This window comes from Camelus ferus, chromosome 5, assembly GCF_009834535.1.
Source record: "Camelus ferus isolate YT-003-E chromosome 5, BCGSAC_Cfer_1.0, whole genome shotgun sequence".
In the NCBI taxonomy this organism is placed as follows: Eukaryota; Metazoa; Chordata; class Mammalia; order Artiodactyla; family Camelidae; genus Camelus; species Camelus ferus.
The window spans coordinates 31,566,526-31,593,874 of NC_045700.1; the positions used below are offsets into that span (position 1 = coordinate 31,566,526).

At 36.8% G+C, this 27,349-nt stretch overlaps 1 long non-coding RNA gene across 1 annotated transcript; it reads right to left on the minus strand.

The window, feature by feature from the left end:
* On the minus strand, positions 1–25,951 carry LOC116663623. The gene is made up of 4 exons (XR_004319859.1): positions 25,851–25,951; positions 2,525–2,632; positions 1,575–1,666; positions 1–1,493 (listed from the first exon to the last, which is right to left on the minus strand). It is a non-coding gene; the product is annotated as an uncharacterized LOC116663623 (long non-coding RNA).
* Between the last annotated feature and the right edge of the window lie 1,398 nt (positions 25,952–27,349).

Sequence of the window (27,349 nt, forward strand, 5' to 3'; positions counted from 1 at the left end):
ATCCTTTAGAATTCTTGATTAGCATAAGAGAAAGAAAAAGATGAAAAAAGAAATGACCAGATGGAATAAACAAAAAACAGCTAGTAAGATGGTAGATTTTATTGAAACCATATCAGTAATGACATAAATGTGAATAGGCTAAACACACCAGTTAAAATACAGAGATTGTCCTATTATATTAAAAAGAAGCAAGACCAAATCATAAAATGTCTATGCAAAGCTCATTTTAAATGTAAAGACAAAAAGACATATATAGATTTAAATTATTGAATGGAGAAATAAATACCATGCAAACACTATTCAATAGAAAGCTAAAGTATATTAATTATCAGACAAAGTAGACTTTAAAACAAGAATATTAAAAATTAAAAGGCCATTATATAATGATAAAAAGTCCAATTCTTCAAAAGGACAAAACAATTCTAAGTGTATGTACCTAATAACAGAACTTCAAAATACATAGAACTCAAACTGAAGGAACTGAAAGGAGAAATAAACAAATCCAACATTATAGCTGAAGACTTCATCACTCTTCCCTCAGTAATTGATTGAACAAATAGAAAGTCAGTAAGAAAAGAGAATATCTGAACACTATAAACCAGTTACAACTAATGAATATTGAGAGAATACTTCAACAAAAGAAGCAGCATATACTTTATTTTCAAATGTATATGGAACATTCACCAAGGTGAATAAATAGCCAAAAAGTAAACCTCAACAAATGAAATAAAATTTGAAAGAAAAGAAATCATGCAAATTATGTTTTGGACTATAACAGAATTAAAGTAGAACTCAATAGCAGAAAAATATCTGAAAAATCCTCAAATATTCAGATATTAATATATTTTTATAAAACCTATGTGTCATAGAAGAGTATTAAGAGAAATTAAAACACATTTTGAACTAAATGAAAATAAGAACTACAACGTACCTCAAAACTGTACCTATTAGCAGTTCTTAGAGGAAAAATTATAGGGTTAAAACTTACATTAGAAAAGAAGAAAATTCTAAAGATAATATCCAGTATTCCACCAGAATAAGCCAGTAAAAAGAACAAACTAAACCCAAATAAACAGAAGAAAGTAATAAAGTCAAATATCAATGTAATTCAAAACAGAAAAACAGTAGAGAAAATCAGTGACACTAAAGTTATTATCTTTGAAAATATCAATAATGTTGCTAACTCTCTACTTACACTATCTAAGAAAATAAGAAAGAAGACACAAATTATGAGTATCACACACAAAATAAGTTTCCCAGACCTTAAAAGGGTTAGTATATAAAGCAGCCCCCAAATGGCTGTCTTGGTTAGTGCCTTCTGGTATTAATGGTCATATGTAATTCTCTTCCTCTGAGTGTTGACTGGACTTAACTGATTTGCATCTAGTAAAGTATTCTAGAAATGAAAGGATATCACTCTTGAGATTGGATTGTGAAAGGACTGTGACTTCCATCCGGGATGCTCTCTCTTGCTTTTTCCTGCACTGCTTGACCTGAGGGAATCCAGGTACCATGTTATGAGACAGCTTTGTAGAGGCCTACATGGCAAAGGACTGAGACCTGTTAACAACTACCTGAGTGAGCTTGGAAGTGGATTTTCCACCACCGCTGATCTCCCCTTCCAGGTCAGTTTCAGATGAGCCCACTGCCCTGGCCAATGGCTTACCTGCAACCACATAAGAGATCATGAGCCACAGATATCCAAATAAGGCAGGCTCCTGCTTTGAACCATGGGCTCCTGACCCGCAGAAAGACTGAGAAAATAAATGTTTAATATTTTAAGTCCTTGTCTTTAATTCTCAGTGTCATTTTTTACCCAGCAATAGATAATTAATCCAATAAAAGGGTAATAAAGCAATTCTGTGCCCATAAATTTGATACTGTTGATGAAATGAACCAATTCCCTGAAAGAGAAATATTACCAAAACTTACTCAAGAAAAAAACCAGATCACCTGAATAGTTTTGTATCTATTAAATAAATAGAATTTATAGTTAAAAATCTTAGACACGTACACACATAGCAGGCTCAAATGGCTTCAGTGATGAATATTATAAAATATTTAAGATGTAAATAATACCAATTAAACAAAATCCCTTCTAGAAAATATAAGAGGAAGGAATATATCCTAACTCAATTTGAGGCCAGCATTTTCCTAATATCAAAACCATAAAAAGATATTACAAAGAAAGACAACTACATGTCCTCTAGAACACAGAGACACAAGAAAAATCCTCAGAAAAATTAGCAAATACAGCAATGTATACCCAAAAAATACATCATGACCAATTAGGGTTTATCCCAGGAAGGAAGGTTGATTAATTATAAAATCAATCAATATAATATATGATATTAACAGAGCAAATGGAAAAATCATTTCATTATATGTAGGAAAAAATATTCAACAATGCTTTTTCAACAAAATTCAACATCCATTTATGATATAAACTCTCAGCACAGTAGAAATAGAGGTAACATCCTAATAAAGGGCATCTCCAAAAACTTACATGTAACAGCATACTTACTAGAGAAAGACTGAATTCTTTCCCACTAAGATCTGTAACAAGGCATGGGTATCATTTTTCACTGCTCCAATTTACTGTTGTACTATAAAATCTAGGTAATGCAATAAGCTGAGAAAAAGAAATCAAAAGCATAGAGGTAAGAAAAGAGGAAATAAACTCTATTTTCAATAGCATGATTGTCTGTTTAGAAAATCTTTAAAAATCTACGAAAGCTACTAGAATTAATAAATGAGCAATCCAAGTTGCAGATACAAAGTCAACACCAAAAAAATTGTATTTCTATATATTAAGTAACAATTATAATATGCAGTTACAAAGACAGTACTGTTTCTGTTAGCACCAACAAATTTAACATGTGAATATAAATGTAAAGAAAAAAAGTACTGTACCTATAAGGTGAAAGTCATGAAAGATTGACAAGAGAAATAATAATTATAATAATTTAAAAAACTTAAATGGAAAGATGTATCAGGTCCAAAGATTAGAAGATCAATACTGTTAAGATGTCAATTCTTCTCAATTTGGTTGGTGAATCCAACTAAATCCCAGTCAAAATCCCAGGGGAGTTTTTGTAGATGTTGACAAACTGATTCTAAAATTTATCCCTTCTCAAACATCTAGTGATCTTCAAATACCTATTAAAATGTAAGAATTAGCGTCTATAAAGCTAACTGAAACCTCTATGTGTTTGGGGGAGGTTTGTCCATTAGTGAGTTCACTCTGGATGACAGGGCAGTGCCTCTGCATTTTATTGGGGACCCAAATGCCAGTTATTTGTTGGGCTTTTCACTGGGCTGTTTAATTTCTTTTGCAAAAAAAATCCATTCAGTTTCTGATTTAGTATGTGCTGATAAATGCCGGGCTGTCAAAATTCTATTCAAATAACCTGGGAAATAAGATTGGATGGGTGGGAGATGTCACTAATGGGTAAAATTTTACTTAACCTCTTATTTTTATTCCAATGTCTCATCCCAACTTTCAACTGACTGTTTTCTCTGAATCTGTTGCTTCTGTAGTTCATTTTTTTCCCCAAGAATAAAGCTTCTGGTTTTCTCACAGAGAAAAATAAACATGTGGTTGGTAGGAAAGCAGAGCAGAACTTGGTTTTAACTCCATCAAATTTGCCGCTATGCTTTAATCCTGTTTTCGATCTCCTTCGAAAGTAAATGGTGCTGTTTCCTTATAAAGGTTTTGCTTGGTGAATTAGTATGCTCTGTAGAGACATCTCTGTCCTGGTGTTGAGGCTTAAACTCTCTTTACACAGGTCAATAAACATGCCTTTGTCCACTTTCTATCTTGCAAATATTTATGGACATCTTTTATTGACTATTGCTTTCTTTCTATTGCTATCTACTTACTGTCATTTTAGTAGAGTTGCATAAGACAGCAGAGATAAATGAACATTTTAAACTCAAGCCATTTAATTTTATATCTGAGGTTGATATGATTTTCTTATGATTATTGGTCATTCTCTTTTTCTCTTGTGAATTGTTAGTCTTGGCCTATTTTTCTGTTGTGTTGTGTGTGTGTGTGTGTGTGTGTGTGCGTGTGTGTGTGTGTGTGTGTTAGTGTTATTATTTGTAGGCAATCTTTATTTCCTGGGAGATAAAAATAATTAGAACAAAAAAGAAAGTTGAGTCAGTGAGACGCACGAACATCATGTCCCTTTGATTAAGACAATCAAAATACATTAACCGAAAAACTTTTTAATTATAAAAAAGACTTACAAAGTTCCAACCGTATATTATACAATCAAAATGGAAATTGCAAAACTGAGTTTTATTTTTCTCAAAGTATAAGATTTAATTTCTGTCCCCTCTTGGATGCACTCGCCCCCATCTGTTCACCTGGCCTCATTTGCTTGACTTGCTTCTGACCTGAGCATCACTTCATACATGTTTGACTGGGATTGTATTGAATCCATAGACCAATTTGTGGAGAATTTACTTCTTTACAAAATTGTATTTTTCAAACAGTAAACATTTGCCATTTTAGCCCTTTTTTAAGTGTACAGTTTAGTGGCGTTAAGTACATTCATGTTCTTATGCAAGCATCACTCTCATCCATCCTCAGAATGTTTTTCATCTTCCCATCTGAAACTCCATATCTATTAAACACTGAGTTCCCATCTCCCCCTTCCCTCAGCCCCTGACAATCACAATTCAGTTTTCTTCTCTATAAATTTGACTACTCTGTGTATTTCATATAAGTAGAACTATATAGTATTTGCCCTTTTATGACTGGCTTATTCCACTTCGGATAATATCCTCAGGGTTCATCTATGTTGTGACGTGTGTCAGAATTTTCTTCCTTTTTAAGGGTGAATAATATTCTACTGTATGTCTATACCGTATTTTGTTTATTTATTTATATGTCAATGGACACTTGGATTGCTTCCTCCTTTGGACTATTGTGAATAATGTTGTTATAAATGTGGGTGTACAAATATCTATCCAAGACTGCTTTCACTTGTTTTGAAAGTAGAACTTATGAATCATATGGTAATTCTATTTTTAATTTTTTTTAAAAACTGCCATTCCATTTTCCATAGCAGGTGCACCATTTTTCCCCCTAGCAGTGTGTGGGGGTTCCAGTTTCTCCACATCCTATCCAAGACTTGTTACTTTCTGTGTTTTTGATAATAGCCCTCCTAATGGGTATGAAGTGGTATCCCACTGTGGTTTTAATTGGCATCTCCCTCATGATTAGCGATGTGGGCTACCTTTTCATGTGCTTGTTAACCACTTGTATGTCTTCTTTGGAGAAATATCTGTTCAAGTCTTTTGCTCATTTTTAAATTGAGGGTTTTGTTTTGTTTTGTTTTTCTTTGTTTTTCTTTTGTTGAGTTGTAGGAATACTTTGTTCTGGATATTAACCCCTTATCACATATATGATTTGCAAATATTTTCTCCCATTTTGTAGGTTAACTTTTCATTGTGTCTTTTGATGTACAAAAGTTTTGAATTTTGACGTAGTCCAATTTATCTGTTTTCCTTTTTGTTGCTTGTGTTTTTCATGGTGTAACCAGGAAATCGTTGCCAAATCTATGTCAAATTGTGTTTGAATTAATTTTTGTACATGGTGTAAGCCTAAGCTTCAACTTCATTCTTTCGCATGAGGTTGTCCGATTTTCCGAACACTACGGTTAAGAGTCAATAATTTTTGAAAATGTTGAACAGCATATCTTCAAATATTGCTTCTGTCCTGTACTCCCTTGCCTATTTTTCTTTCAGAACTTTTACTGATGTACAGTATATCTCTTACTGCTTTATGATTTTCATCTCTTTTTTCCTCTGTTTTTTAATCTGGTATTTTGCATTGACTTAGGGTCTAGTTTACACTTTTCTTTGCTGTGCTCAATATAGTAAACCCATCTATTAAACTCTTAATTTTTCTTAGTGTATCTTTTAGCTTGTATGCCTTTAAAAGAATGAACTCTATGGACTGACTAATGGATTCCAGTTAAGTTTCACCAATCAGGAGTGCTCATACAGAAGATTAAAGAAAGGGAGGAGAGTGAGGGCAAGATATCTTTAACCTGGCCCCCTCCATCCATCCTGCAGGACCTGGTTCTAACTGCTATTCTCTCACTTCTTTAGGCCTAAAGGGGATAATGTGCTCTGCTAGTACCTCAAACTGTGCACTAACTCTAGCGTTTTCGTTATATCCTATCCTTAGCTTTGTAAACAGTCCTTTCATTCGGCATTCCACAAATCATTCAACTTGGGTGCACCATCCTTTTCTATCTGAGATATTGATTATAATGGATTGTATATGTAGAAAATCTTGGTTTATCAATATTTCATTGACTGGTTTCTGGATTTTTTTCATACTTTAAAAGGTCATTTTTTTAAACAAATATTGTATAAATGAAGTATCCATGTTCCTATTTTTATGGCTTCCGATGTTAAATTCAGATCTATGATCCATCTAATATTTATTATAATATTAGAAACGAGGCATTACTCATTTTTTCCTACAATTTTTATGACTATTCTTGCTTGTTTGTTTTATGTTTGACTTTTAGAATCTGTTTATTAAATTTAAAAATATATTACTGGCATTTTTACTGAACAAATAAACATTTATAGATTGATTTAGGGAGAAGTGACATTTTGAAGTCCACTTAATTATAAGTGTGGATACCTCTATTCTTTCTCTTTGTTCATGTCTTCATTTCTCACTAGGTTTTTAGAGTTTTCTTTGCAGAGATTGTTTGCAATTCCTGTTACCCTAGGTGTTTTATCGAAGTTGTTATTGTAAGTGATGTCATCTTCCATTATCACTTGTAGCAGGTTTTTGTTTATGCGTATAAAGCCTAGTGATTCTTGATATGACTATTTTAATTTTGAACCCAGCCACTTTACTGAGTTATCTTTACATTTATAATAGTTATAAATTTTCCAAGTTTTTCTTTAATCAGCCTTTGGTAAAAGAAATATAGAAGAAGCACTCAGATTATGTGTTCTATAAAAGCTTCAAGCAGGAGGTGCCCTTTAGCTGAGTCCCCCGGTTCAAGTGGGATTTTGATAGTTGTAAGTAAAGGTGAGAGGAATGTGATAAGAATGTTTTAGATCAAGGAAGAAACAAACAATAATGGTTAGAAGAGACAGAGCACATGGTTGACTTGAGGACATCATTCAGTGTCATGAAGCAATGGGCTATGAAATGGAAAACTGTGAGGCATGAAGAGGATGAGAAGGGATGAGTTCATTTAGGGCTTTGCAAGGAAGGAGGTAGGGATTTATGCTGAGAACAAGCAACTGAATGATTTCAGCAGAAAAGAAATTAAGTTGACTCTTCCAACATGGAGAATGATTTTTTTGTTGTTGTTGTTAAGATAGCTGGTTCAAATGTTGCAGTATTATGGGAGATAAACTCTGTAACATAAATAAAGAAGAATGCATGGGTCAAAGACATATCAATGAGATAGAATCTACAAGAGTTGATGACTAACTGGCAGGGAGAGGACAGGAGACGGAGAAGGTAAGGATTCTGGCTGGAGCAGTGGATGGAGAAGGAGGAAAGGATTTGTAGAGGAAGGGGATGAGTTTAATTTTGATGAGGTTGCATTTGAGAAGACTGTGGAACATGTACATATTAATTTACTAAATATATCTATGTATTCAATCTACTTATTCATTTGTTTATTCAACAAATATTGATTAAATGCCCTTTCCATGTCAGACACTTTCTTCCTGGCAGGAACATACATTAGAACATGCTCCCTGCCCTGTTGTAACAACCAATACAGATGATGAGTATGATCATATTTGTAATTTTATATCCAAACATTCTATGTCCAAAAAGAAAGAAAAGCGACTGTTAACGGCTGAATTATGTCCCCTTCCCCAATTCATATGTTGAAGTTTCAACCCCCAGTACTTCTTCAAATAAACATAATTTGAAGATAAGCTCTTTAAAGATCTGATTAAGTTAAAATGAGGCCATTAGGGTGGATCTACTCCCATATGATTGATGTCCTTATAAGAAGAGGAATAGCCATCAGGAATGCTCAATACAGAGGGACAACCATGTGAAGAGGCAACAAAAGGGCAGCCTCTGGAAGCCAAGGACAGGCCTCAGTGGAATCCAATCCTGCTGGCACCTTGATCTTGGACTCCCAGCCTCCAGAACTGGGAGAAAATGAATTTCTGTTATTTATACCACTGAGAGTGCGATTTTGTTATGGCAGCCCTAGCAAAGAATGCAGTGACTGACAATTAAAGCAGACATTCATATACACACAGAGCAAATGCATTAATGGCAGAGAGGTCAAGACCCAAACAAAGAAGATGCATATGAATTATTTTTTCTTTTTTTTTAACCTAGTTTATTAAGGAATAATTGACAAATATGTATATTTAAAGTATTCAATATGATTTTTTTTTAGTAGAAGTGGATTTATTTAGAGAGATGTACACAGTGGGTGGAGGGGGCTTGCAGTAAAGGTTAAAGTAAAGGTAGATACACACTCCATAGAAAGTGCACGGGACATCTTGGAAGGCAAGAGAGAGCGAGCAACCTCAACATGATGATTTGATGTACATATACACTGTGGAATGATTTCCGGGATCAAGATAATTAACACATCCATCACCTCACACAGTTAACTTCGTGTGTGTTTGTATGTGTGTGTGTGTGTGGTGAGAACATTTAAGATCTACTCTCAGCACTTTTAAGTATACAGTACTTGAAAAATATATTAACTATAGCTATTTCTTTTTCTTAAACATTTTTAGAGAGTAAATATTTGAACTTAATATTAAAATGGACTGTATTTTTTTAGCAAAAGAGTATAATTTATTAATAGAACTTGTAAATATTTGAATCACTTCTTTTATTATTTTTGCTATTGTCTTTGGTGCCAAATGAAATCTGTATTATTATTTAGAGTCTCAGAATGATTCAAATCCAGGGATAGGGGGAGGGTATAGCTCAAGTGGTATAGAGCATGCTTAGTATGCACAAGGTCCTGGGTTCCATCCCCAGTACCCCCCTCCAAAAATAAATAAATAAACCAAATTACCTCCCTCCTCCCCAAAATGAAATACATTTTAAAAAATCCAAGGATAATATATTTTTTATTCTGTGACATGAAGTTACTAGGTGATATGCTTTGGTATGTTGACTTTTCATTTACAAGCTAATTTTCAAAGCATTATTCTTATTATATTATACAGAGGCAATGCTCTCAGAAGGGTAAATAATGGAGTTAATAACTTACTGTATTTTTTTTTAGTAAATGCCAGCTTTTCAGCCTTTAAGAGATTATTGCTAGGAAATAACCTCCTACTTCAGTGTTTCTGGAACACACAGTTTGTGATATTAATATAAAGAACAGTAGCTGTGAAGAGAAAATAAGTCTTTTGCAGGCATAATTTGCTCAGATTCTTTGGACTGAGAAAGCTGGATCAATAATAGCCAAGTGGTCAAATAGGGTAGCTTCGTAGACCCCTTAAATTCCAGGTACGTTATTCCCAATCACTGCTTCTCTTCTAGAGTGTACACAAGTTTTCCAACAGCATTCACCTTTAAAAGTTTCTAAATACCAAGATTTAAACAATGTGTTTTCCCACTGGTGAATTGACTTTTTAAAGAAGTATCACTTAGATTACGTTTTAAAAGCACATGATTTCTCCTTTCAGTGCTTGAATTTATGATGAAGTCTCAATTGCAGAGATGAGACTGGCCTCTGCGACCCTGGGCCTCTGATTTGGGTAATTCATTAGATCCAAACCAAGTCCAACTGGCTCAAACAGTGGAGAGAATTTGTTTGTGCACGTGCTGCAAGGTTCAGAGTGTTGGCAAACCACAGGCACAGATTAATCAGGCTTCTGTTCAATCTTTCTGGAATTCTTTTGGCAATTCCTCCTTGGCTTGTTGGCCATGTTCTCTCAGGGTCTTGGAAGTGTTCTAGTGGGTCCTGACCTCACTGAGTGACTTGTGGCTGTCTAGGACTCACCCCTAGGCCCTGGGGTGAGGATATTCCTGGTAGCAGCCCACGGAAAGGAGATACTAAAAGGGCCCCTCTATCCTTTGATGTGACTGTGCACCAAGATTTTTTTTAAGTAAAAATGAGCAAAGTTTATTTTGAATAAATCACTAACCCATGAATTTGATTCTAGTAATGACCAAATAATTTTGCTTTTAGATTAATACACATCTAGGAACGTACAGTACCTCTGTCTCAGAATAACCAAGCAAATCTATGACATAGTGTTTTTATTTTTTGACAGTGGTATTACTGTACTTATTTTGAAAAAGATAGGAAACAATCTAAGTGAGCCTAGGTTTTCTAAGAAGAACCCATTGGTTGATTTAACGTACAGATGAGGAATTAAAAATCAGTACTTACAAGGATCCTTTAGGGAAATACATTTTATTTGGTGCTAATCTACCTGATTAGGCAGTAATCAGGCTTCTTTGTATTCCAAATAAAGCAGTTAATATGACAACATTGTTTCATTTACTCTGATTAGGACTCTCAATTAGGTAATGAAGGAGATTTAAGATAAGTGATGACAGGTGTAGGAAGAAGTAGGGACTCTGATTTAGAGCTGATGTCTTAACTATAGTTAATGCCACAGAGGAGCTAAATGAGACATCATTTATATTCATGTCTTAATATTTATTGTGAGAATACAATATTATCTCTATGGCAGAATCTCCTAATACACACTCATTCAACAATCATTTCCTGAATATGCATTATGCATATGAACCTTAAAGGTACAAAATTAAGAAAGACATGGCTCTTACATTCAAAGATCTTATGATTCAGTGGAAGATACAAACATACATGATTTAAGTCTTAGTACTAAAAAGAAATATAAATAAAATTCTGGTAGAGGAAGGAAGGAAAAACAATGTGAATGCTCTGGGAGGTGTGAAAAGTCTCCGCAAAGGGAGTAATATTTCAACTGGTGCTTGAAAAATGAGAACAATGGTGATAAGTGGAGGTGATAGTCCTGCCTTCCCCCAGGAAGTAGAAAGAGTGATGCCACAAAGGAGGAATATGTGTGAGTATGCATCATATAGTGGGACGTGATGGTGTAAAGATATATTATGACCCAATTTATAGTGGACCATGTTGAGTCTTATGCTCAAAAATTTAAACTCCATTTTATGGTTAATGGGGAAACATTGAAGAATGTACAGTAACAGAGTAAAGGATTAATAAAATAGTGATTATATAGTGCTTATGGCTGCCTGAAGCATTGTACATTGAGAAGTTCCAATTTTCAAAGGAAAGGAGGAGAAAAGTGTAGGAAAAGCAGTTATCAACTGATTGCAACAGTCCTAGAGAAAACTATTTCCGTAGTATTATTGGGGAGAATAACACGAATCAGAATTGAGAGACATTTTGAAAGTGGGATTAATAAATTTGATGATGTGAAGGGTGAGGTAAATGTTAAAATCAAACATGACTGTGGCTGAGACTGCTGGTTACCTTTAAATATTTTTCCCCTTTCTTGTGGAGTAATACTGCCCAGAATTTTAGGTGGGTACATTACCACCCAGCTAAGAAATTATATTTTAGGGCTTCCATAGCTGAATGTGGCTATGGGATTAAATTTGAGCCTGTGAGGCATAAGTGTAACTTCTAGAAATTCTCATTAAAGAGAAGTGTTTCCTTCTCCCATTTCTTTTTTCCAGGTAGCGAGGTGTGGACAGAATGTGTTATAGCACTGCAAACCATCCGGTGCTACGAAGTGGAAGCCACCTGCTGCAGATGACGCCCCTGCTGGTGAGGAGCAGGTGAGCAGGAGCCTGAGTTGTTGACTGCAGGGCAGCCCAAGGGTGCTTGCTTCTGGACACCTTTGACCTGTCACAGAAATAAAGCATCTGTCACTCACATTTAAAATTATTGTGTTATATACACCTAAGCTTATTCCTGATTAATTCAGTGACATCAAGTATCATATCTGAGAAATTATATAGCAGTCAGAGTGGACTCATTTATATCTTAATAACAAACAGTCCCAGAGTTTCAGTCACTCAGAGGAACACAGGTTTTTTTTCATTATGTCACATAACCATGCCTAACTTTAAGAGAATACGGAAGTGTCATCCTCTTGGGTGCCAGGAAGATACAATTATGGATATCTTGTCTGTGGAATTCAGGTTTCTTTGTTTGCAATATAAAACTGAAAATATGGAATCTGGAATTTGAGTGACACTAGATATAAAGGTGAGATTCATCTATATTCTTATAGAATTTGAACCAGTGCGTGACAATGAGACCATCGGGGGACCGGATTGCGAGAAGAGATGTGACAAAATTGTGGAGAATTACTACACTCAAGGGTCCAAAGAGAGGAAAAAGGTCTAGCGGGAGAGTTGAAGACTGTTCAGAGAAGCAGCAGGGGAGTCAGGGCAGAGCTGGTTCACAGAACCCAGAAGAGACTCTTTTAAAGAAGTGAGGCCAAATTAAAAAAAAAAAAAAAGATTTAAAGTTTCAGAGCAGAGGTACTGGATTGCAATGAGTTATGAAGCAAATGGAGTGAGATGGAACATATGATCTGAAAGTGGCAGTTAGGTGTTTGGAACATGACAGGAAAAAATAGATTAACTAGGACACACAGGAGCCCAGTTAGCCTTAGAAATGTCTAGGAAGATGTTAATTTTAGGAATTGAACAAGCATCTAAATTTTATAAGCACCTACTTGAAACCAGTATTGAATATTGATCCAGACAGTCATCCTGTATTTATACTGTTACCTGTGAGAATTCTTTTCTTGACAGAAACATACAGTTACACAAAGGACTTTATAATCATTTTACCCCAGTGGGACTGTGGTGTGCAGGAAAATAATGCCATAAACCTAATGGCAAAAAAGTAAAAATTCAATGTAGTGCAGTAAATATCTAGAAACAAGCAGTGCTAATAGCCAAGACTGAGCGTCTTCTAAACAAACTGAAGTGATTCTCAACATGACTAATGAAGAACCCGGTAAGCTAGGGGTGGTCTCTTAATAGAATCAGTTTCCTTCCCTAGTCCTGCCCTCCTTGACATTAACCACCTATTTCAGGGCCAGATCATTTTTACTGAGCAACAGAGTACATTTTCCCTCTGCAGTTATTTGCTTCAATTTCCTTATATTTTACTAGGTGTATAACTAAAGTGTGACATTGAGGTCTGAATAATAAATGTAAAAATCAGACAAATCTGAAATGATAGAAAAAATAAAGTTTTATATAAGTTCAAATGAAACTTTAATTTTACTCACTGTAGGACAAAATTATGCATAATATGTGTGTGACAGACTGAAAAATCTATCAGTGGTCAGTCAGTTAGAAATTGGGAGTCACTCCCAATTTCTAACTGACTGACCACTGATAGAGTTTTATGAACTTTACATGGATCAAGCTGAATTTTCTTTTTAATCTAACAAAAAATCTTTTCCTGTTAAAAGCACCGAAAATATAATATACATATTGCAAGTATAGGAATCTTTAAAGAACTAATTTTGAAATTGATTCCTGTAGCTATCTATATTTTACCACATGTAAGAAACTGGTTCAAATTTTCAGATTATTTCAGTAGCAAATTTATAAACTAGATACTGTCCCTTACTTTGAAGCAAATTTGAATGAAATAATTTTACCTTGCAAAAATAATGAAGTCTCTGGGAAAAAAAGTACAGTACATATTATAATAACAGAGAAGGAAATTGTAATATCTTCCAAATGCTTAGTAACCATTGCTAAGGAAACCAGTTTCTTGGTGTCCACATAGTATAGAGAGGGTCTCTCTGCTGAGTTTACAGAAATATGTAACGATCAAACACACACACACACACACACACACACACACACACACACTTATACCTAAGAAGGTTATATAGAAGCATATTAGATATTTCTATTTTAAAATACCCACATTTAATGTTTAGTTTTCTAAATGAGAAATGTTATTTCATTGGTCTTGAGTGTGTTTTAAAAATTAACCACAGCTAATTATCTAGAAGCATAAGCTTGAATTAGATTGGGAATTGTTTTATGCCATGAGCTAAATTAGTACCTGAAAGCAACCCAAACAGTATATTGTTAGAAAAGCAGTTTACATTGGGATTGAAGGAACTAAACTATGGTATGTTTCCAAGGTTATCGTTGGCTTTCTGTGTGGCCTCCTAAAAGTTAATTGGTCTGTTTTAAATTAATTCGTAGAAAGTGTCATGATAACATGTCTACCTAAGAATAAATTTGTTCCCTAATTGATTGTTCAGTAAAGCCTCCAGTTTACAAGTGAGAAGCTCCACAGTATCAATGGGAAGAGGAAACCACCAAAACACGTGTCCAGAGCTAACATGGGCCCCTGATGAGTGGCAGAAAAATCAAATGGACTGCGATTCTTCATAAGACAGGAAAATATTCAGACTCATTGGGAAGAAGATACAGAATGTATTTTGATGGGCTTTGGTTTTTGATGTAGTATGATGGATTAAAAGAGTTGAAGTAGATGAATATTAAGAAAAAATAGGGTAAGATATATGGAATTGAGCACAGAAGTTTTGAATTCTCACCAGGAGAACTTTGAAAAGATTATGGGAGAATATAGATAACAAGCACCCCTTTCTATTCCTTCATTTGTAAAATTCCAGGACATTTTTGTGGAAAAAATATTTAAAATTTGATGAGTTGTCTTCTTTTTTTCTTTTTCTCTCCTAGAAATAGTGTTGATTTCCTGTGGAAATTCCCTGTGTACAAGATCTTCATTACTTGTGGAACTGATTGTGTCAAGAGGTAGCAAATTAATTACTGTGACCAAATGAAATATTAAGACGTTCTATTTCTCTGCAAAACTTCGTCCTTATAGGCCTTTTTGGGGGGAAATATTGAAAGCAGATCGGGCTATCTAAAGCAAGTATTCTTAATCAGGCAGGTAACATAAGTGAGTGAAGCAGGCTGTGTGCAGGACAACAGGGGGCTGTGGACTGCAGTAATTGGGGAGAGTGTCCTGTTCGAAGGAGCCATTCACCACTCACTCCAGTTCATTGCTGCCATATTGAAATTAATGTCTCATCTTGCCAGATCTTCCAGTTTTTCAAGGCAAGACAAAAATTTGAACCTTTTTTTTAAGCATCTCTTGATTTTTAAAATAAACTCTTTGCAAAAATCTAAAGAATAACATCTCATCCAAACAAAACATATCTGCGCACCCTGTCTAGCTATCTGACAGACTGCTATCTTACGTCTCTTTTGAAGACATTTTTGTTTTATATTTTTAAAAATCTCTTTATTTTCAAATCAGTTTGGAAACTAGTTATTGAATGTACAGTTTAAGCATGGCAACGTCCCAGGACATTGTGAGGTACACGAAAAATGAGTAAGATATGATCACAGGCTTCGAAGAACTTGAGAGAAGTGAGCCCATTCATATCAAACTAAAAACCTACAATGGGTCACCAGTGTCAATATTGCCTACTTCATTACAAAAATATATGTATATGTATACAAATTTCAATGGCAAATTAATCTATTTAAAGTCCACTCGATGTGGGGAAATAGTACCTTGTATCTTGTCATATGGAAGCAAATAGCTACTTCCATACCATGATAAAATTTCTTGATTCTGGGAGTTTTTACTTTCTAAGGAATCAATGTCAAAGTCAAAATATCATGCTACGCCTTAAAGGAGGATTTTGATTTTTTTTGGTACAAAGCTCTAAATTCAGTATTCAGTGTTCCACACATGCTAGATTTTTAGGAGATCTGGATCACTTCTAAGTATGCAGAGAAACTTTGTGCTAAACTGATGTGACAGCAAAGCAGTGAACCCTCATCTTAAATAAGCAGAAGACAATTAGTCTTAAAGTAGTAGGTTTGAACTAAGGGCAATTTTAATTGGGTAGTTCATTTGTAAGTCTTTCTCTTTGTAGTTAAGTAGGGGAACTGCATGAAAGGGAATGAGAAATTTTCAGGGAACCTAAAAAGCACTGATACTTGATTGTATAGTTTTGAAATTTCTCTAGTCTACTGAAAGAGGCAGTGTTTTTCTCCCCCAAAATTCTCTAGTAGATTTCTTTTCTCTTTCTCCAACAAGAACAGTCCTTCCATCTTCTGTACCAAGAGTGAACAAGGATCATCAGAGCTCCAAGTGCCCTGCAAAGCTTCCCTCCCAATACATCCAAGTCTTTTGCTCACTCTGGTTCTCTCTTTCCCTCTTGCCTGCTGGTCAGAGAGAACTAACCTCCTGGAGTTCTGAGGGAAGGAGCCATACAGCTGGTGTATATGTCCCAGTTCTGCCTTACCTTTCAGCAAAACCCCTCTGAGATTCTACCTCTGAAGTAGGGATAAGAAATATACACTCTGCAAGGTTTTTGTTAGAATGGAATTAAATAATAATGCCTAATTATTTTATAGGGCTTGACTCTATTCCCTTCCTTTCGACTCTGCTGCGAACTTTATTCTTCTTTCCTGTCTTGCTGTTGGATTTTGGGGGAGTGCTCAGGAGCATCCAAAGGAAAAGCTATGCCCCCAGTGATGGCAGAAAGTATTGAAGAGGTTTTATGGCCTGAGACCCGGAAGGGCATCTGTAATTATTCATATCTCAGAATATAAAGTGTGAAGCATACTTAGATTTTACTCCATTATTGTGCTGTTTCTTAAAAATCTATCCGGTAGCAAGTTAATCATTAATTGTTGAATATCCAGTATGTGTTGAGTGTTGTACAGGGTCTGGTTGAAGTGCGATCTTTACTAAAGTCACCACACACCCAGATAAGCAAAATAAGCTTTTAAAAAAAAGGAAAACACAAAGCAACAGAGGAAAGTAAAAGACAAAAACAAGTTGGTAAAGTGCTAATGCACTCCTCTGGACTTTGTGAGCTTTAGAAACGAAATGTGAGTGGAAGCTGGAATAGGCAGTGGTGGCTTGTAGTGGATGTGGGATCTATTGGGCTTGGAGGAATAGAAACGGGAGAACATTCCAGGCGGTGAAAGCAACCCAAGGGGAGGCAGGAAGGTGTATGCCTTATTCCACTTGCTCAAGCCTCCACTCCCAGCTTAGAAACTGTTAGATTCATCATTGCTAACAAGGCCCAGGGCCCAGGTCAATATGCCCCTCCACATTTATTTAATATAATTGAACTTCTGCTTGGACACAGCACTTTATGTCCACAAGTATCAGTGGCCAGGTCTCTGGGGGCCATATATTTAGATCCGGGCCGCCTAACAGTTGCATATTTGCTTATCCCCTGAATGCTCAAGGTGATGCCCTCTGTTCCCACCTAGGCCTGGAATCCTTTAGATAATAATAATAATAATAATAGTAATCATGTTAAACAACTAGCTCAGGTTTAGAGTGCTGAACAAACTTTAAGAAATAAATTTCTCAGAAATTGACACAATGTTGTAAACTGACTATACTTCAATAAAAATATATATATACAAAAACAAATTCTGAGAGAAAAAAAAAAGAAATTTCTGTCCTTCTCTCCCCCTAAACATTTCACTGTTGACAGTCCTGGCTCAGAATTCTAATTTGGAGAAAGCAAAAGAAAAATGAATGTACTGATCATTACCTGATAGCATTTGGCTCTGGCACTTTATTCCAGAGACTAAAAAGTAAAGATGTGCATTTGAAAGAGAAAAGATAAAAGGCTATCCTTGAAAGGGAGCCATTTTACTTCTGAGACAATGAGAAGACAGGAGGATGTGTGACCCTATAAAGATCTCCTTCCAGTTATTTTGGTTTCTGAGCAGATTTAAATATACAGTGTTATATTTATCCCATGACAATCAATAAGATCATCAACTTAGTAAGACAGGGTAGGAGTTTGCAGCAGGTGTATACACAGACACACACACATGCACACATATAAATAGATTGTGAGTGTGTGCTTTTAAAATTTGCTGCTTTTAAAATTTCATTTAAAATCTGTCCCATGCCCAACTCATCTCAGGAAATTGGGCTTCCAATTACTGCTATTTTGTCAGCTGCTTTGTTTTTATTTCATTTGACTAACTTTGTTGTAAGGGAGTTTCACTTTCAATGCTTTAAGTATCAATATATTTCCTTCTCTTTAAAAGAGCAGACATCAAATATTATTGGAAAATGTATTCATTATTAGCAACCCACTGAATTTATTTGCTGTCTCTAAGAAGTTCAGAGCTGTTTAAGATGCAGAAAAAAGTGTTTACTTTTACTTATTATATAAATAAAAAGTCACTCAACACGACTTTCAAATAGTAGCTAAAACTGTAATTTTTATGCCTCTAAGGCTATAGATTTCAGTTATTCCCTTTATCCATGTGTACAAAGAGATGAATTTTTGGAAGTAAGACAGTGTAATTAAAAGCACCTGTCATAAAAATGCTCCATATTCTTCCGGTTTGACTACTGAGGATTGATAGTAGTATCTAAATAAGTAAAGAAAAAGAGGGCATGCTATAGTAGCATTCAAAAAGGGCCATCGGGTGGCCGTGGGTGGGAAGGAATCTTTATAGCACATAAAAATGCCTTCCAATCTACATGTCATATCATACAGTTACTCTGGGAATTGTGGAATGAATGGAAAGTAGGAAGGTGGAAGGAAGGGAAGAAGAAGAAAGAGAGGAAGGGAGGGAGAGAGAAAGGAAGGAAAGGAAATATGGCTCCAGTCTTTGCTTTGTTACGTCGTAGTTTGTTAAACTTCTTCCCTTGGTGTCATTTTCCACATCCATGAAATTAGGGGTTGAAATAGGTTCCATATTCCATGTGGAACTAATCCCAAATTAGTTCCATATTCTCTGACTCATGTAGTAATCCAAATAAATGGTAGTGGTATTTTTACATTTGGCTCCTCAAGGCTCTAGTGGTCATAAAAACTAGTGAGTTACATATGAGAGGCTGTATGGTGTAGAAGGAATAAGGAGAGAGAAGCTGCCTCAGAGTCAGACTTTCCTATGGAAGTTTCTCCTGAGCCTTAGCCTCCTCGACTGCAAAGCAGAGGTGTACTGGCCTCCCTGGGTCACAGCTAGGACTGGCAGGAAAGCGTTTAGTTTGGTGTCAGGCCTTTGGCTCACTGTCAGGATTTCAGGCATATGGCCCATTCTTGATATGTGGAAAGTCTTTACAGAACTTCCAGGAGCCTATCAAGGCAGGATTAACCATGAATTCATTAGCCAGAGCACAGACTAATTAGATTTTAGAGTTACAAAGGACCTTTGCAGTCTCAGTCAAATGAAGGAACAGGAAAACCTAACAAGTTGTGGTTTAGTTGCAAAGCCAGGGGTAAAATTCTGACCTCTTAACTCCCAGTCAAGGGTGTATTTCTTAGAACAACTCAAGCCTAGAAATCCAGGAGGACTGACTGTCGTAACACATGTTTCTCCGCTTTGATGTCCTGACATTTCTCCACCCCCATTCCCTGGGTTTTTTGCTTTTAAACAATTGAGGTGGTGCCTGAGGTCTACTGGGAAAGAGTCAAAGTAGCCCCTCACACGGCGCTACAGGACATTTCCTCAGGGACCACAGTGAAAAATCTTAACCAGAACAAAGTACATTATGTCTTCAACAGAACTAGGTCCTTGGTAACGTGGTTCCTGTTAGGTTTGTCACATGCCTTGAGGGACGCTGGCTCTACTTGCTGCCTACATGCATAGAGTTGTTAATTTGCTAATACCTGCATAAGAATCTCCATATAAAACTGACTCAAATTGTGTCTTTTCTGGCACTAATTTGTACAGTGTTTGTTTGCAACACAGCCAGTTTGAGAGCTACAATCCTTTGCTGATATTTGAATGATACATTAGGATGTATAAGTTTTGGATCTGAATACTCTAGTGATGATTTGTTCTTGCTGTACCAGGTGGAAATTTACATACAGGGAGGTGGGACTGGGGGATGAGCTGCCTAAGCCAAAAGCACGTAAGAGGAAAAGACACACCTCCGCAGCCCTAAGCCTACACCCTCATCCACTGACTCCAAACTCGGGGCTCAGCTGATCACATCATTCCCCAGTCACATCGGACCACTTTACTACACACATTTTATACTGTGATGCCAACAGGATGAACTAAATTACTAACACCAGGAAGTATTAAAGGATGAAAGAAGGCCCTGAATTGCATTTCTCTGCTCATCCTGAATAAACCCTTTTTTGCTGTAGAAATAAATACCTGATGGTCTAGGTGTTTGAGGTCAATATTTTGGTGGCCCTTTATGAAGACCAGAGAAGACCCCTAATTGAGCCCCCTGTCACTCCTGGAGTTTGAAGGTATGTCTTTCTCCTGGATCTGAGCTCATGCCTTCTTTGTGTTTGAAACTCTCCAGGCTTTTTTCACCATCTATTTAAAGGTTTTGTCTTTGGTTAAGGCCTTGTTCTATATGCATACTTGTTTGGCATGTCAGTCTGATCTCAAAATCAACCAAAGCTGGCTGAAAGTGCCTTTGGCCCAGTTCCATTGGGAAGGGGCTGCTTCTCTGAAACTGTGCTAGTTTTCTAGCCTTCAGCCTATTCCTTTGGAAGGGCTGTCCTCTGGAGTATGACTGAAAAAGCCTTCAGCCTGAGTCCTCTGGGACCAATCTGTCTTCTTGGGACTGGCTAGGATTGGCTTCCAAGCTGTTCGAATTAAGCTGTTTGTGCTATAAGCTGTTTTAAGCTGTTTGAAAGTTGTTCTTTACTCTAGAGGGGGAAAAAAAAACAAACAACTCTGAGAAATGGGATCCCAGTTATCTAAGTATTTCAAGGGCATCCCCCTAAAGGGATTCTAGCCACTTTCATGTTTAAAAACTGTGGTTCTTCCTCATGTGCATTTCTGACTACATAAACAAACCTTGTTACCGGAAAAGGGAAATAAGAATTACCTTGGTTCTTAGTCACCTGAAAAAAAAGAATTTTTAACGAGAGACAGAAAGTGTGATACAAGCAAGATTTTATTAGTAAAGTAAAAGGTAGTAAAATATAGTACACTCCCAAGAATTGGGAGTGGGCCAACCCAAGAAAGCAAAAATGACACCACTCCCTTGTTTTTCCTGTTCTTATATCCTGGCTTAAGGGCGTTTTTCGTGATTGATTGATTAATTCATGGTTCAGGTTCTTTGAGTGCTCAGGCTGACTGACAGCTCAGGTTCCTTGTGCTCAGGCAGACCCATCCCCTTTTGGGCAGGTTCTTACCCATGAAGCACACAGAGAAACCTACAGGAGGGGGCTCAAACTGTAATGTTAATTACATTATAAGGAGCATTGGGTCAGGCTAAGCCAGGTCTTTCTATTGCACGGCTGCAGCAGCGCTGGATCCTAGCTGGCTTCTTTGTTGGCCCTCATTTAGAGAAAGTTTTTGGAGCCCGTTATCCAGAGTTCAGGCTTGCTGCTATTTTCTGGGTTGCTCCTTTCCCCTTCCTCTCTACCTGCCCTGTGCTCATTTCTATCTAACTGCCTAACAACCTGACCAAAGGCCATTTAGAATATCAGTGGCCATTATGGGGAACATTTCAAATCCCAAGCTTAATTTCCTTAAGACTGAATATGACTCCATAGTTCAGAAATTTCCAGAACTGCATGGAATACTTATTTCAGTTGGTATTTAGAGGGTTTCCAACATTATCAGGAGTCAAAAATTGCCTCTGTGCAAAATAAGTTTTTAAGATTAACTGCGGCAGATGAACAGTTTTAAAAGAGTAAGTGGCTCTGGAAACCTCAGGTTCTTCATCCTTGGCTGCTTTGTCCCAGGCTCTGCCTCTGCACCATCTTCCCCCTTCCATTCTATACCATCTGTGCCTCCACTAAACCCTCAGTTCCCCCATGCTAATTCTCTCCCCAGACTTTCCCTTTTCTCTGCACTCTTTCCACCCCCTTTTCCTCTGAGCTTGTCAGAACACTTCCCTTTAACATTAACCTTTCTGAGGATCCGGAGGCTACATCTTTAATTTCTTATATTCCTGGGACTAAAGTTGAACTTTGAGCCATAGTCAAAGATTTTTCCAAAGTGACTGAAGAACCTCATAGATTTGCTGAATAATTTAACAGAGTCATTTAACCTTATAGCCTGGTTTCTCTGATTTATATCAGCTAGTTCATATGCTTGTCAGCAAAGGCCAAGCCCAGCATTGGATGAAAACCACTAATTGGAAAAATTCTGAAAGATCTCTAAAATTATAACTAGGAGACCAGCTTGTTAACTTACTATACAATCAGGTTTGGGTAATCACTAGGTGACTTTATCAAGCAATTCTTAGGGCTTTTCAATAGTTTGTTGATTAGAACAAAATTCAGGCTTACACACAAAAATATAAAAAGCCTATTCATGATCATTATAATCAACTTCAGATCATTTCTAAAGGAAATTCTGGTCTTCCTTCAGCTGTTGGTCTCACTCGAGTAGCTTTTAACTCTTGTGTTTATTAGTGGGCTGGACCAGGGCCTTTCCCTTCTAGTTAAAAAGGACCAGGATGGAATGAAAACTATGTCCACTCCAGATTTAGTTAATTTGGCAAAGCAGCTCTCTCTTATCCTACAAAGAAGATCATCACACTTCTTAATCTTCAACTCCAGCAAATGAAAGCTCCTAAACAAAACCAAGACCCTCTAGCTTCTGCCATTATTGTAAAAAGCCAGGACATTGGAAAAGAGATTGTTAAAATTTAAGCACTTTAGGTGCCTCCAGCCCTGTAACCAGCCTTCCCAATGTCCTCCCTGTGCTCAACGACAGGACTTTAAGGCAACTACAGGGCTCTTCCCAATTCTCCCTGTTAATCAGCTTGGAGCAACATTTCTCCAGTTTCGGGATAAATCTCTTCCAGTCCTAAATGACTGTTAGAGTCACAGTGTTTCATCCCACTACTATAAAGCGGCCCCTACCTTCAAGTACTAGAATAGTTCAGATACTGGGGATCTCTAATGAACCTCAGGAAATTTTTGTCTCTGAACCTGTTCCCTTTTGCTTGGGCTCTTTAAAGAGATGCCCACTGTTTTTTTCCCTTAGTTGCTCTACTGCTGTCCATTTGTTAGGCTGATACTTCTTGGAGAAGTATCATGTTGGAATTTCTTCCTCCCAGAAGGGGATAATAGAAATTGACAGTAGTTTTCAAAGTAACTGATAAAATGAATCAAATGACACTCTGACATCCTTTATTTGTTCCTCATCTGACTGTACTAGGGCAGATTCTGGAAACACAGATCATTTGTTCCTATTAAATCAGTTACCACCTTCCTTATGGGCAAAATCTCCAACTGATGTTGGCAAAATTCACAGCACACCTCCCATCAAAATTCAAATAGAATTCAAAACCTTTTCCCAGAATTAATCAATACCCTATAGGAAAGAAGTTGTTCAAGGCATAAGGCCCATGATAGAAGACTACAAGGCTCAAGTCTTCATTATCCCTTGTACTAGCCCCTGTAACACTCCATGAAGGTTTGTCCAGCACTTCCAAGCAATAAACAACACTGTTATTCCTTGAAACCATATTGTTCCTAAGCCTCATATGGTATAAACATCCATTCTTACCAGAAGTAAATTCTTTACTGTAACTGATTTATGCTGTGCATTCTTTAGTATTACAGTTGATGAACATGGCCAATACCTTTTTGCCTTGGGAAGAAAAATAATTCATCTGGACAGTAATGCCTCAGGGTTTTACCATAAGTCTTTATTTCTCATAAATCCTGAAAGTCTGATCTGGATGATGTAAAGTTCCCTAGAGGTGCTACTTTGTTGTAATATGTGGATGATTTGCTTCTTTGCTCTCCTTCCAAGCATCTACTTGCTAAAGGTTTTAACTTTAAAGGTATATAAGGTCACCAAAGGAGAATTGCAGTTTGCCTAAAACCACATTTGATATTTAGGGCATCTGATGTCAGAACAAGGGCCACAACTAAATCCAAGTAGACTTCATGGTGTCCTAAGTTTTCCAAAGCCTGAAACAAGGCATCAGTTGGAAGGTTTTCTGGGAGTAGTTGGTTATTGCTAAAATTGGATTCCAAATTTCTCTCCTATGGACAAACTTCTGTATGTTTTACTCAATGATAAGAACTCTGACTTAATTTTATGGGAAGAATCAGACAACATAGCCTTCCAAGTCTTAAAGTAGAGTTTGATATACCCACCTGCCTTTGGGCACTGTAGTTATCAGATCCACTCTTTCCTCTTTCTACATGAAAAGGAAGGGAATGCCTTTGGGGTACTCATCCCAAAACACAGGGACCACCACTGACTCATGGAATATTATATTCAGTAAGTGGACCCTGTAGCATAGGAATATGCCCTTGCCTTATAGCTATTACAGTCACTACTTTTTTGTTAAAACCAGCTAGAATCACTGTGAAATCCCCTTTAGCCATTTTTGTACCTCATGCAATAGAAGGTCTCCTGAATTCTCATCACACTCAACATTTCTCAGTCAGCTGCCTCATGTCCTGCAAAGTCCGTTTGTTAACTGCCCCTCACATAACTCTTACAGTGTAATGACCTTAACTTGGCTCTTCTTCTTCCCTTTACCACCAACAAAGTCTCTCATGACTGCTTAATGCTGACAGGCCATCTCCTAGCTGCTCGTAATGATCTAAAAGAACTTACATGGGGTGATCTCGACTTCTCATGGTTCACTGCTGGTTCTTATTTGAAAGGTGACAACCCTTTCTGAGGCTGTTGAGACAGCATCTTTACTTTTGGATACGATACTTTGGTCCAACAGGTTGAATTCTGTGCCTTTAACACTTGCAGATTTTGTTGTATTGCTTTTACACATTCATATTGGTATAAATATGGTTATTTATTTCAAAACAACCTTGCAGTGGGAAATCATAATTTCTAAGCCCTGTGTCTTCCAACTAAATGAGAAACTATGATTCTGAACTTATTTTTACCCTTTGGAATATATATATATATAATATTTAATAACATTAAATATGCAATATATTTTCATATATATTTATAACATATAAATTATATTAAACATGTACTATATTTTAAATTTTACCATGAAATAACATAAACATTATTACAGTACTTTTATAAATTTCACAAATAATTTATAAGGATTATACACATTTTTCTTTAATTAAGATTTTTGAAACCCATAAGATTTTTGAAATGCTTAAGTTTATTATCTTCAAACTTTTCACTAAGAAAAATACATTCAAAAATTTTTGATATTTTAAGACCTAAGACATTATTTTCCTCCTGAAAAATATTTAAGAGGGCATTTGTTTGCATTTCAAAGCAGACTAACCTCTTTAGTTGAGGATGTTTATAATTTCTTAAGGAAAGATGTTGGCAGCCACTGAGTTTGCTGACAGGGTTTTACCAGTTAGACTAGAGATGTGAAGGTAGGCAGACCCTTTGATACTAAGTATTCTATATTCGTGTGAATCCCAATTTGTTTGCCCTCTCTCTCCCTTATAAAATCATCTTCTTGAGCTCTTTAAACAGATCTTGTGCTGGATAATCATAAAGTTCAAGGTCACATCTGTCCTTATGGTTTGATGTATAACAACTTAATTAAACGTAATTTATCTTGTCATCCCAACAATCAGCTTAATAGTCTTTAATAGACACATGGAAAAACAAATCTCTCTAATCTGTTTGGCTGGGTGCAGTTTGTTTTAGTGATGGTCATCAATGTTTCTGGCTCTCTACCTACCAAACCTATGGTAGCATTGTCCTTCCTTACTTCCTTAGAAGGTAGGTATGGCCATGCAGTGAATAACATTATATGTCAATTTGGCTAGGCCACCGTAGCCAGATATTTGTTCAAACACTATTTTTCTAGCTGTTTCTTTGAAGGTATTTTTCAGATGAGATTTAAATCAATTGACTTCAAGTAAGATAGATTACCCTTCCTAATGTAGTGGGTCTCATCCAAACGATTGAAGGTCTTAAAAGATAGAAGACTTACCTTCCCAGAAGAAGAGGGAATTCTGCCAGCAGACTGCCTTTCGGCTCTAATTGCAACATTAGCTCTTCCCTGGCTCTCCAGCCTGACAGCCTACTGTGCAGATTGTGAAATGCTAGCCTCCACAGTCATGTGAGGCAGCTCCTTAAAATAAAGAGTACACACACACACACACACACACACACACACACACACACACACACACACACACACTCTACTGGTTCTGTTCTGTAGAGACCACGGACTAACACAGGTGAACATGAATTGTTTTAGCCCAGGAAACATGAAGAGAAATAACATGTGTCAGTTCTAAGCATAAGCTTCAAGATCCAGTGCATGCTTTGCCACATTCACATTTTCCTGCCTCAGAAAGTGGGAAAGCAAAGAAATGGAGCCGTTAGAGCAAACCATGATAAACATATAGTGTGTACAAGAATTAAACTTTCATTTTTGTAAGCCTCTATGATTTGGAGCCTGTTCGTTACTATGATATAACCTATATTTTCATGACTCATACCACAATCTCTAAATTTACAATTCAGTGTCAGAATTTTCTTCCTCTCTTAGGTTTACTGTTTCACTTAATACTATTTTTAACCTTGGCCTTATGAGAATTTAAATTGGGCTTATGAACCTATCTGAACTGCTTGCTTGATTGTCCAGCTGATTCTGAAGAAAACTTCAACTCCTCAAGCATGGAGAGCCAGCTAATCTAGGCTACACACACACTAATTCATCCTCACTTCCCTGGATCAAAAAACCATTTGACTACTCTGCACTTACAGAGCATGACCATGAACTTCTCTCTCAGAATATTCTCAACATAAGGGCTCTGATGCTTGGTAACACGAGAACTGTACATACAACATATTACAATTACAGTGACCAAAGATAAGTACTGTCATTCCAAATAAACGTCTTTATAACCCTAAGGAAAAGTTTAAATAATCCTCTTTTTTTTTTTTTTCTTATCATAAGGTATACTAGTTTTCCGTTGCTGCATAATAGATTACCACAAACTTCGAGGCTTAGAACAACCCAACTTTCTTATCTCACAGGGTAGCGGTGGCATTCCAGGCCATTCTAGGAGGCTGTCCCGCCTGGTGAGACAGTGGCACCTGCCTGCTTTCTGAGTCACAGGCACATGACAGAAGGAGCGGATGTCACAGTGGGGCCGCGGATCTTCCCGAGAAAGGCTGGTGAGCATGCGGGGAAGAGTCTACCTCTTCTCCCACCTCAGTGACACTGGGCTTAGGCCTGGCCATGGTGGAACCCTGCCCTCTGGCTGCCATTGTCCTGACCCTCACAGGGTCAAGGTTCTGGCATGTTTTAGCTGTGTCTTCTGCTCAGAATCTCACAAGGCTGAGCTGAATGTGTTGGCCATCTGTGTCCTCATCTGGAGGCTCCAGGGAAAGACAAGCTTCCAAACTCCTTCAGTTTGTTGGCAGAATTAATTTCCTTGCAGTTGTACGATTGGGGTCCTGTTGTCTTGTCAGCTCTTA